The following is a 12,795-nucleotide window of genomic DNA, read 5'->3' on the forward strand; positions in this document are numbered from 1 at the left end:
TCTTCCTTCTTCCCTTTAAGTCAGTGTGTTATTTGCAAAATCCTACTGAAACCCTGAAATCACATTTGAACAAGCTCTAGGAAACAAATCCACAGCTGACAGCTTAGCTGCAAGTACTGATTGCAAGAGCAACCAATGCCTCTAAAAGCTGAGCAAAGACAAATTTCAGCCCAGGTGAGCTGCTCTGAGGCAGTGCGGGTGTACACGTCCCTGGCTGGTATCTCTGTACAGAGCAGGAGCTGGCTGCTGCAGGCTGGGTGGAGGGATTGCGTGCAGATGCCATTCTGTTTTATGATCCAGAGAAAGGAGAAACACAGTCATTCAAGAACAGAGCAACCCTTAGGTGTCCTGAGGGAGAACACACAGTCCCACACCACCACACAGGACAGCTGGCCCCTGCCCTCAGCTCTGCTGCTGGTTTCCTCTGCGATGCTGCTGGGTTAACTCATTTTCCCTTTGCTGATCTCCTGCATTTGCAGCCCTCTCCCCACCTCCCTGGCGCAGCTGGGCTGGCACTGTCCCTTGCCCCTGCTCCTGCACATGTGAGGCAGGGAGTACTTTGCCCCGTTCTCCTCAAAAGTGCAAGAGAAAGGTTATCTCACACAACCCCAAACAAAAGCTCACAAACTTTCCCCTGGGTGTTTTTAATTGCTGCTTGGATGATTGGTTTCTCCCCCATCCTCCTTTGCACTCTGCATCAAGTGTGAAAGGCAATCGTGCCAAGCTCCAGACTCTTTCCTGTCTTCAGACCATCACGGGACCAGCTTTTATGCAGCACAGTTATACTTAAAGAGCAACAGAGAGAAATGGCCCGGGTTTGCTCTGAGCAGGCTGGATTCTGCTAAATGACAGTGCACAGCACTTAAACCACATGAAGTCCTCCTAAATTTAATGAAGCTAGACTCAGTGAAAAGCCAGGTAAAAGAAGATTCAGAAGTAAAGCTGCCAAAATACATCCCCCTGGGAGGCATGACAGACACTGCCCAGATTTCCATGGGACGACAGCTAATCTAAAGCCAGAGCTGATGCATGAAGATTTCAAGAGGATCTGCTGATTCCAGTGCATACCTTTAGTGCAGTTTTGGGAGACAGATTTCACCAAGGAAAAATGGATGAACTGAAAGAAAAAAAACTCAGCAAAGTGCTCCCATGAAGAGTGGAACCGTCAAGTATCCGTGGACCTGCACCACGATGGTGTGGGGTTCTCTGCTGTCTGAAATGGGCTGAGCTCCCTCCTGCAATGGGGATGCAAACAGGGTCTCTTTATTTCCACCCGGACACCTACTACTCCAGCCCGGGAGAGCAGGGGCTGTGCAGCACCTGAACCCACCTGCTCTGCCCATGGCCCAGGTGGATGCACAGCAGAGCCCCAACAGGAGCATGGCAAAGCGCCAAACGCTCCAACTTCAAAGCCGAGCCAAGCAACCAGCTTGTCTGTTGGCTTTTATTACAGCGCTATTGCTTGCATGGTGAATTCCAGGTGGGGAATGTAGCGACAGATGGGCTAGGATCACCTCGCTCATGATAAAGTTCAGGTACAATATGTAGCCCATAAAGAAGAAACCTCTGGAGTTTCATCCTGAAATCGCTGCTCTGAGTCACGAGAGTTTGCGTAGTGCGGATGCAAGGTGTGAAAACTGACAGCGTTTGTTGCCTTTGGGGAGAAGGTGGATTTTTAGCCCCATACTGGAGATCGTAAAAATATACCAACCAAGTTTATTCCTATTAACAGCTGGCTCATCTGTTGAAATCCTTGAGCAGGGTGTTGGTTGCAAGTAGGGTGAGTTGTGGAGCTTTGACTTCCAGATGGAGCTCAGCAAGCCAGCCTGACCAAATCTATCCCCCCTCCACCTCACCCCACAGGCTGGAAGGAAGAAAGAACAAGGGAAAGGGATTTACATAAAAGAATATCATGGTCCGTGTCTCAGGAAGGAAAAGTACAGCAGCAATGCATTCTGGTGGGTAGGGCAACAGAAGGGCTGGGTCGTTACTATATCTGCCAGCTGTCTACTGTGTGACTTTGGGGGAAGTCATGTCATTTCTCCACCTCTCTTTTCCAGTCTATAGAAGTATTTAGATGACAGTATTTGCAAACTAAAGAACAGAAGTCCTATATATATGAGGCCTGCTCAAGCCCAAATAACTTCTGTTTGCTGTATTCAGAAAAGTGCTGTTTTCTTTGGCCACAGCTCTTACACACTTCTAAAGCCCAAAGGTGTATACTGGTCTGTCAATCCTTATAACGTTACACCACTAAAGTGTAGAGCAAATAGCATCTAGAGAATAGCATCCAAATACTATGGAGAGCCAGAAATTTCCCCACGCTATACCAACAAGCAGGTGATACATGAGTAATTGTACAGCCTGAGTATTTGGGACTGCTGGCGCATCTCCATCAGACAGTGGCCCTAGGGGCTAACATCCCTTGAGGATTTTCAACAGCAGAGGCAGGGCCTGGCATAACAAATCAGTCACTGGATGATAGTACCACTCAGATGTGGCACTGTGGTGGAGATAGTAGCAGAGATATTAGTAGCCAGGTGTACACATCTGGATCAATGTACACAGGGATGACACTCAGACCCTTCCCTTCCTAAGACAGGCTGGGCATTTCTTGGATCTCTTAGGGTACCCATCCACCAAGACCAACACTACTTGCACTGACATACCCTCAAAAAAGTTGCAAATATGCCCTTGCTTTGCTGGAGTGACAGGATGGGAAAAGGACCAGGGAGAATGGGGAGTGCCTGAAGGCAGCCAGAAGCAAGTGTATGCTTAATCAGCTTAGCCAAAATAGATCAATAGGCCCTAAAATGGGAGAGTCCCCTCAGAGAGCCACGCAGCAGACAGAAACCCGCTGGAAGGAATGGAATGTGCAAATGAGCCACTCTTCCCAAGATATGATCTGAATCAACCTGAAGCAGCCCCAGCCAGATGCACCATCTGCTCAGAGCATTCCACAAGGACATCCCGGTTGACGGTGTCAAAACCAGCAGACAGACCAAGGAGCATTAATACAGAACATACCTCCAAGCCAGCTGGCAGGGAGAGATCACGGCAGACCTTCAAAAGGGCTGTCTGAGGACCATGCCTCCTGCTTGAGCCAGACTGGAATTTATCAATGGCATCATATACACAGAGGTGTGACTGCTGCTATAATGCAATGGCTCTCTTGGAAGAGGGGAAGGAATGGCAGGATGGACGTCAGACAGCAGCTGACAAATCATCCAACAAAAGAGACGGCTGCCGTGAGACAGTAGACGAGACATCCAATTTTAGTGCTCTAACAAAACAATCCAGCAGTAAGGAAGCCCTAACAGAGGATGTGGTTTCACAAGTATCATTGGTACACTTGCAAGCAAAGGGTCACTCAATCAGATCATAAGGGTAGCAATGAATTCACATCACACTTTTAAAGTTCACCTGCTTGGTGTCATCTCCAGAGAGTTCCCATAAGATGCAGGATGTGGCTGATAGAAACACGCGGCTCACGAGTGGCCCATGATCTGGGGATGTAGTCCAATCTTATGATCTGCTGCGTATCTCCGGAAAGGGCAGGTTACCTCTGCTTTGCTTTTCCTCTTGTCATCTCCTGTAACAACAGATGCAATTTTCGAGAGCTTGTGGGCAGACAACGCAACGCCTCCCGGTCTTGTGTCACACAAAGCAAGCCACTGTCCTGGAGTACCCACTAGAGCAAACAAGGCCAGCCAGCTGCAGGCCAGCGCTGCACGCTCCTGTAAGTCTCACCTCCCTGCACACTGCAGCAAGCACAGGTTTAGACTATCAGTCCTTTTGGAAACAGCACACACAGTAGCTCCTGAATCTCTAGAGGATGTAACCTGGAAGAGATCACTCTTGCCCTCACCCCAAGGACCCAGCAGTGCGCATGACTCCCTTCCAGAAAGCCTCATTTCCCTCGGCTCTCTGGCCACCGTCATTCCTCAGGTGTCGGAGGTCCAGCGGACAGAAAAGCAGCATGTCCCTACTCTTCACAATCCTGGCGGGCGTCGGGGGGAATACAGACCAGGTGATTTTCTCTCTGCACCTCAGCTCCTCTGTGTGTTTCATACACCAATGTGGCTGTCTGAGGTAAAGGAGGGAGTAGAGGGAGCCATAATACAAACCCAGCTTTCTTCCTTAAGGATTTTGAAAGGGGACAGGCATTAATGGGGAAGATGAGAATTATCCCTCTTTTCTTTATGGGATGGTTAAATCAGCAACAACATGGGTAACGTCTGAAACAGGCAGCGCAAGACGCTGCCTGGACATGTTGCTCATATCTTCCAAGTGAGATGACTCAGTGCAAGAAAAACAAACAAACAAACAAATGCTGGAGGCCAACCAAAGGCTAATTAGAACTGTACAGCATTTGCCAGAAAAGCCCCCCGCTGAGCTACAGCTTATCCTGGCAAAGGGAATTGTCTGTCTGTCCAGATGAATCACATCCCAGAACAGCTCATGGGCAGTTGACGGGGCAAGAGGGCTCTCCTGGGAGTGCCCCTCACACCAGCCCCCCAGGACATCCTCAGCAGCACCCTGCAGTTCCAGGTGCCCTTTCTTTTTAACTCCCCAAAGACAAGGCTATGCTGTGAAAACATAGTAAGGCTGAAGGAATGCAATTCACTAGAGGACAAGCCTCTTCTGGCAACCTGAATTTTAAGAAAGAAACTTGAAAATTTTACAGGTCTTCCTGGAAAAGCTAGAGTGTCACCAGCATTTGCAGTACAGCCAGGGGACACTGAGCCATCTCAGTGCCACCGAGTCTGCAGCCGCTCAGTAGGGCTCAACCACATGACATCTTCATGCTTGGCTTGTTTGGTTGATTTCATTCATATACACAAACAAGGCTGGCACTGGGAACTCAGAGTATTTACTGTGTTTGAGGTGCATTTTAAAAACTTGATTCCAACTCCATTAAAATTGAATAACTTGGCAGAGACTCTATAAAACAGACTGTATTTCAAGACATAGCAAGAAAGGAAGATGGTTCATGCAATTATGTTAACAGTAAAATGCTGAACTTAATTATGACTTCAGCAGTGATGACATATTTGTGATGATTAATTTCAAGATCTGCAGATAAGAGGATATGGGTAAACTGCTGGGTTCCCTGGACTCTCCTTAGGGGAGGAGAGGAGAGGAAAAAAAGAAATAATCCCGCTGCAAGCCTCAGTCTCCCCCTCAGCCCGTTAGTCCTCCCCAGTAATGTTTGGCTTCTCTAGCTAAATTTAACAAAGGACCAAGGAATTTAAAAACTATGAGTTCCTGTAAATTCTGTGAACAAGGGCATCTGGGCCAAGGTGAGCGGTCCTGCAACAGGAGTTCACCTTTTGCTGAGATGCACAGGAATGAAGGATGGGCACGAAGGAGAGAGGGTCCAACCAGACAACACAAAAACGTGGGGAATCAGGCTTCACAACTCCCAGAAAACCTTTTGAGATGGCAAGTGTGGAAGGAGACTTTCTCCTGGAGGCTCACAATACATCACAAAAGATATTAAAGATAGCTCCATGTCACTCCTCCTCTCTTTCACTGGCTGCTTGTATTGCACAAGTGCTAAAGAGGCAGCTTGCTACTGCTCCAGGTTCTCCTGCACACAGTGCTGCACACACACTACAAGAGGCCTTCTGCTCCCACAGCAAACTTTGCTTTGCGTCTATTCCAAAATTTGGAGTGGGTTCAAACGAAATTCCAGCCACCTCAGGATGCTAGAACAACTCCCTTCTCTTGCACCCACCTCCCGGTCAGGGGGCAAAAGTTACTCCTTTCCACATCCATCCCATTTCCCAAACTAATATTCTTCATACTACCCTAGTAAACTGGAGCAGACAGCTTCCACCTAGATCTGGGTTACTGTGTCAAACAGAAACCACCACATATTTAGATCCAGAAATTCTCCTTGAAAACTCTGACAGCATCCTGGCAGTCTTACCAGAATGAACAGAGTGAACAAAATGCTTGCAGGAAGGGACCTGTGGAGGTATCTAGCCCAAAACTCCTTGAAGCACAGCCATCACCAACAGTAGACCAGGTTGACTGTCCTTTGTCTAACTGAGCCTCAAAAGCCACCCAGGAGGGAGATTCCCTGACCTCTCTGGGCAACCTGTCCCAGTGCTGCACCACCTCCATGGAAGAGAGGGTTTCCCAATATCCAATCTGAACCTTGCAAGCTGCATTGTGTGGCCACTACCCCTTGGTTTATTATCTGCCACTGACAAGAAGAGCCTGATTCCACCAACTCTGTAACTGTTCTTCCAGTAGTTACGGGATGTTGCTAGAGTCCCCTCTGCCTCCTCTTGACCAGACTAAACAAGACCACCTCCCCCAGGTCCTGACCATGTTGGCAGTTCCCTACCAGACCCACTCCATATTCTCACAACACTTCTCGTCCCCGGGGTCCCAGAACTGGACATTACTGCACTTGCCGTTGGCACAAATCCAGAGTCCTGTCCATAGTCTGGCACTTAGCCTTTCTGGAGCTCAGAAGCAGGCTGCTGCTGGGTAGTCTTACATAGGCAATTTCTCTTCAGCAGAACCATGGAAGAGTTGTTGCAGTGAAATACTGGGCAGTCTAGGGTGAAAAGAGAACTTTTAATAATTTGTAATAAAGAGCAATACGATCATTGAGCATTGCTCCATTATCTAGTGATAAGCTGCTCAAATGCAAAACATGTGGGTCTAGAATGTCAGCCCTGCTCGCACTGCTGCACAAGGATGGCAATCTGCTACAAGTACCGACTGATGTTTCTCCTGCCCTCCCCAGGGACTTACCACGTACCATGATAGGGCCCCTCTAGCCTTGGGGAGCCTCAGGTAGTGGCTCAGTTTGGAAAAGGAGCACGAAACTCTGATTTAGAACAGAAGATTTGAAGATCAATTCCTCCTTCAGATGAATTCTGTGCAAATAACTTTATTGATACAACAGAGACAGACGGCACTAGAGTAAGCCAGTCAATTGCCCTCCCCACATGGGCCTGAACACAAACATCATAAAGCCTTTTCCTGGGAAACACAACACAAAAAGAATAAAAGCAGGCCTTAGAGTCAGGACCCAAAACCACAGTTCCCCGCTCTTAACCCCTAGCCCACAGCCCGTGTTCCCCTTCCCTCCTTGCTTTTACAATCCTGAGAGGTGGGTTTGCCTGGCCTAAAAGGAAGAATTGAAAGCAAGTCTCCTACTTGATGCAGGACTGGGCTCACTAAGAGACTATGACAGCAAAGGCAGTACCTATCCTGATGGAAGCAGTGCTGCTCACAAGTGCTGTGCATGCCCACCCATACAGGATGGGTGTAGATCCAGAATGGATAAGCGCCTGTCTGAAGCCTTAAATCAGCTCCGGGGGCTGGGAGTGTTTCAGATACACCCATACAATGTCTCCTACTGACAATTTCCAGACAGGTTCTTGCTAAGCGCACGGATTTGTTAGACCTCCCTTTCAAGAGACTTAACTCTCAGACATCTTTAAATGGCAGATGGTTAAGCTCCTTCTTGGAGCCTAACTCTTCTCTTTGCAACTTTTTTCTTCTATATAAAGCCATAAGAAATAAATGAATACGTAAAACCAAAATAGTCATCATAATAAAGGAGCTTTTTGCAGAAGAGAAAATTCTAGAAAACAGGAAGGGTTTTTGGAGAGAGGACTGTGTCAGCAGAGCTGCGGGGAGACAGTGAAGGAAACCACATGTTGTGGCACTCACAGTACCTGCTAAACATAACCCATACGGACAGCCAGAAGAAACTCGTGACAGCTTCTTCTGGCTGCCATTTGGATTACATGTGTCACCAGAAGAGTTTCCCCCCAAAACACCACAAGCTCTTGGCAGTATAGAGAATACTAAGGAATACCTGAGTAGCAGCTGATTGAGTAAAGGCAGCAGAGCATGACTAGAACCTCCATGCATCCGTCTGACCCAGCTCCAGAGGGTGCAAAGCTGTCCAGGAGAGATGGGAGGAAGAAAGGTGAGAAACTGCAGGAGCTCTGGTTGCCGCAACATGACATGCCCAGAACAGAGGCTGCAGTCACAGCACCAGGCAGAAACATGTTCAGTAGTCATCTACCACTACCACATGTCGTCCCCTGCCCTCCTGGGCTTATCGATCTTCACAGGAAGGAAGAGCTGGCAGGCAGCGGGGCAAGCATACATCCCACCCAAACAGAATGGCGCTCATCTTGTGGAGTCCAGTGCCAGGCCCAAAGGGCCTGCCTTCTTGCTCCATAAGGAACAGCATCAGCACCTCTGAGGACTCTCTTCCAGAGGATGCTGTGACCTGTTGATCCTCTGCTGAGAAGAGGCACATTCGATCCTGCACTGCCTTGGTCCAGCCTTGACAGTCTGCCACCCACGGTCACTTGTGCCCTTACTCTGCAGTAGTCTTGCACTCCAGCCACTACACTGCAGGTCCCTGCCATGCCCAGGGCTGAGCAGATTCTCCATTCTTGTCAAGGTGAGGCCAAAGCTCTATCCAGGCAGCTGCAGGAGGCAGCTCAGCCCTACCTGCCCAATCTGGGCTGTTTGAACTTCAAGCACTTGACAGGTAAGGACTTGCAGTTTTGCCCATGCTTTCCATAATGAAAGTCCCCAGAGGATCTGTTTAGATTGACATCTAGGGTCAAGCCTGAGGGTTGACTCCACCCAGCTTAAGCCTACCTCAGAGCTTGTACTGAAGCCATCCACTCTGTCCTTCCTGATCCTCCAGATGAGCTCTTCAAGGAATCAGTCTTGTCTCTCCTTCTGGGCTTGTCTCTAATTACGGGTGTTAGAGACAGGAAGTGGGCTCCACTCAAGACCAGGCAACTGTGGGTTTGGTGTTGGCCAACTGCTTGAGCTTGCATCTTGCAGGTGAATGGTTTGATCCCAGGCACACAACACAGAGGCGTGGGACTGATGAGTTGGTTCCTTCCCAGGTCCTGAGAAGTCTAGCAAAGCTGTGCCAGAAAGCCTCCAAGAGCAAAGCTAAGAGAAGCGTCAGAGTAGATGGCCAGCAGAGCAGGAGCTGGAGGTGTCTCTAAAGTCAAGCTTTAGTGATTTCCCTGCTATGGCCTGAAACCACATCCCTAACAAAGTTTGTGCTGTATACTCCTATAAGCCAGGGGCATTTTATAGACCACCTGGAGCAAGGGCCACCTTCTGCGCCATTTCCAGCACGTGCCTCTTGTGACACAAATGTGCTTAGGAAGTCACCAGCCACAACCCAAGAGCTCTTGCTCCCCAACATCTTGCTCTTTGAATTCCTTGTTACTCACCAAACACTTAAACAGGGTCATGCAGCTCTTCAAATGCCAGGTCTCCTACCTTTCATTGCCCTACTTTTATCCATAGACAGTTTAGATGGTACAGTTGTCAAATGAGCTTGCTGGAATCCGCACAGCTTAGCAGCTCTGGGGATAAGCCACCCCTGCTCTCATGGAGCCCTGGCAGACCACATACCACACCTCTGAACGGGGTTGGATGGAAGGAAGCCAAGAAGAGTAACTCAGAAGGTGTACCAAAGTTGCTTGCATTTTCAGTTGGTATGTTGTTTTTCAGAGCTGCCCTCTAATTACAGTTTTAGGCTGTATAACATTGGGATTTTTATTTGACACAGCAACATGCACTAGCCTCTAGTGGATCTAGTCCTATGACTTTGTTCAGAAGTCTCTGTCCGTGCATGTGTGCAAACTTGGTGTTTGCTTTGTCTGTTAATTGCAAGGACACAGAAGCTATGGCTGTGCTAAGAAATTTTGACTGGAGTTTAGAGAACTTCAAGTAATCCCCAGAAGCCAATAAAATGGCTTCCCCCCCCCAAACTAGCCATTTCAGAGTCCAGTTAAACTGGATCCTGAATTCATCCAGTAAATGAACCCCTTCCTAACATGCTCCACAAAACAAGGCATGCTGCAGAGGATAGTGTTGCCCTTTCTCCAGGGCTTAAAAAACCAAACTAACCCCCAAAATAGAATAAAGCATTTCTAATTCTCTAGAAAAAATAATATTGGTTTATATGAACTGGCATTTTTTTCTCTTTTAAGTCACCCTGCATAGCATAAATAAAAGTCCATATGATGTTCCTGACTTCCTGTGATTCCATTGCTCTTTCCTGAGCTTTTTTTCTTACGTGATTTGTGTCTCATCATGTGAGCTGGCTACAATGCTCTGTGCCTATTGATGGAGGCATAATCGTGGGAACAGCAACCACTTCTTACAGATTTTGGAGGCAGAGCACCTTCACTTCAGCCCTCCAAAGGTCCCTTCCATCACCACCCCATGACTGCTGAGAGGTGAGTGGAAGTACTGAGCAGCTCCACATGATCAAAAGTCAGCACATGGAAAACAGCAGGAAGACATTTTGCATTTTCCTGCAAACATCTATGTCCCACTAGAAAAAGACATGAAGAAAAATACTATCAAAGCAGACAAGTCACGTTCTCCTCTGCAAGTTGTAATCCTGCATCACATTCATGACATTTGGGAACCCATCAAGCCTTTGGGAACAAGACAGCCAGGCAGGTAACGTTCATTGGCCCCATCCAGAGACAATATGTCTACCTAGAGTTTGTAATGTCTTTGAACGCTTTTGTTTCCACCCCATTTCTGACACCCACAAGTAGCCCAGATGACATTTACTGGGACTGACTTGCCAGCTCCACACTGGTCTCCCAGTTGAACTGGAGGCAGTGGGCTTCCAGCCAGCAGCAGCCCCATGCTCTGTAGCTGACTGGGTTCAACTGTGCATTGCCTTTATCAGAAAGCTGTGAAGAAGCACCTCGTAAAGGTAATGTTTCTCTGTGCTGAATTCCCAGAGCTATTTCTCAGTCCAAGTATTCAAAAACATTATGGTCCTCTTAAACTGTGCTAAGCTTCTCCAGAAAGAAGGGCAAACACATACAGAGAGGAAGGAATGGCAGCACTCGTCACCTCTTTCAAATCTGCTCGCTAAGCTTCCTTCACACAACCTCCTATTGGTGCCTTCCAGCATCACTCTAAATGATGGCTCCTCACCAAAACAGATGCAAGAAGCTTCTGCAGCAGATTAAGGGACTCAACCACCAACATGAATAAGCTGAGTGGTATGCCAAGTAAATGAGCTGTGCAGGACAGAAAGGCTAAAATCCACTCTTGACTTAGAGCAGTTAAAAGACATTCTCTCCCATAGCACACAATAGACCAAGTCCTCAGAAGGGTCCTTTTCCATACCATTAAAAGGAGTCTGGGATATAAAGTGTCACCTCCTTGGAGAAACAACCAGCCCAGAGTGGGAGGATGGCATGGTTAAGACAAGATCCACAAATACCTGTTACTGTGGTCGTGTCCCATGTTGTCCATGGATACCTCCAGGAAACACATCTCTGCAATGTGAGGTATCTCTTGCAATAGGGTCAAACCCAGTATTTATACAAAACACCAAAATGGGTGCCAGGACTCTCACGTAAAGGGGATTGGTCTCTGCCTGTAAAATATTTCTCATTTTGATTTAGAAAAGACCAATGTTTACCAAAACTGACCATAAAATATATTCTGCCATTGCTAAAAAGGATCTCACAAACATCTCGCTGAGAGCACAGGGTTTTTCCCCCACCTACAGATATGTAATTTGCAATGTGAATGCAAACCTGTGAGAAACTATGAAAGCAGGCATTTTCTAGAGCATTTCACAAAACACACAGGAGCAAAGTTCAGAGCCTGATTACGTACATGTTAATCTGATAAAAATAAAACCCGTGTCCATCAACAAACTTGGGAGTGTCATTGCCAGGGGTACAGACTGGGAGTTACCCTGGCCACACACTGCATGTCAGAAGAAATATGCTCTTAAGGGCACACATTTAAAAAAGATTTCAGCTTTAGTTAGGATTGTGTTTAAGGGATTCAGCACCTTCTCTGAAGAAAATGTACTTTAACGAGGATGCCTGCAAGTCATTTAGGAACTAATAAAAATATCTTGCAGAGGAGGACCGGTGATATATATGCATCACTGTTACAAAGATAGGATAAAGCCTACGATGAAGTCAGCCCCATAATTAGGATAACTTTAAAATACCAAAAATATTAGAGAAATCAAATATTAGAGGCTTCCCCGGAAACACCATGAAACTGCTCCCTGAAGCACCACAGGCAGATTTGGGTTTTTTTTTAATCCAACTGAAAAACACTCTGTACTTGCTTCACATAGTCATTCTCACCTCCCTGAAATAAATTCCACAAACACAATGTGACCAAGCGACAGTCCCTCTAACCTCACAAGACACGGGACCCTGCCACAGTCACTGACAACAACCCCCAGGCTAAATAGTACAAGTTGAAGCAGTTTACAATGATATGTAAGTTTAGACATATCTGTACTGGAGCCCAGCTGGTTGAGGGGAAAGAATGACAAGGTAATAAAAGTGGCACACAGGGTCTCACTACTTTCTCAGCACGGTCCCGCACCATTTTTTGCATTTGAGTATCACCACAAGTACCTCTGAAATGGCAGAAAGCAGGGCCCATCCTCTCAGTCAAAGGGGAACCTGAGCTTTCACAGGCAGCAAACACAGTCTTGGGGCTCTTCTGTGAATGGACGTAAGACCCTTTTGAATGCTACTCATTAGCATTGTGGCTGGCATGAACTGTTCTTCTGTGCCCCAGCTGATGAACATGAGCACTGCTGCCAAGTCTGCTGATAAATAAAAAAGGATAGGAAAAGCCTTATGGTTTTTGAAAGGGCCAACAGAAACTCAGCGTTCAAGGCAGCAAACACAATTTGTAGTAACAAACAGATTCAAGCCCAAGAGCAGCTCAGTGGTGATATTCAACCCAATTTTTCCCTTAAAC

The 12,795-nt window shown here is 47.2% G+C and overlaps 1 long non-coding RNA gene across 10 annotated transcripts in view; it reads right to left on the reverse strand.

Moving 5' to 3' along the window:
- The window catches only part of LOC126039492 (uncharacterized), a 45,754-nt gene that overhangs the window by 29,043 nt on the left and 3,916 nt on the right, over nucleotides 1-12,795 (reverse strand). For 8 of the 10 annotated variants that reach the window (XR_007506338.1, XR_007506332.1, XR_007506330.1 and 5 more), the window contains exons 1-3: nucleotides 8,653-12,436; nucleotides 7,850-7,935; nucleotides 3,424-3,592 (exon numbers count right to left, since the gene is read on the reverse strand). This is a non-coding gene — a long non-coding RNA (uncharacterized LOC126039492). The other 2 variants (XR_007506334.1, XR_007506336.1) reach the window with 2 other exon arrangements.

This window comes from Accipiter gentilis, chromosome 6 (assembly GCF_929443795.1).
Source record: "Accipiter gentilis chromosome 6, bAccGen1.1, whole genome shotgun sequence".
Classification (NCBI taxonomy): domain Eukaryota; kingdom Metazoa; phylum Chordata; class Aves; order Accipitriformes; family Accipitridae; genus Astur; species Astur gentilis.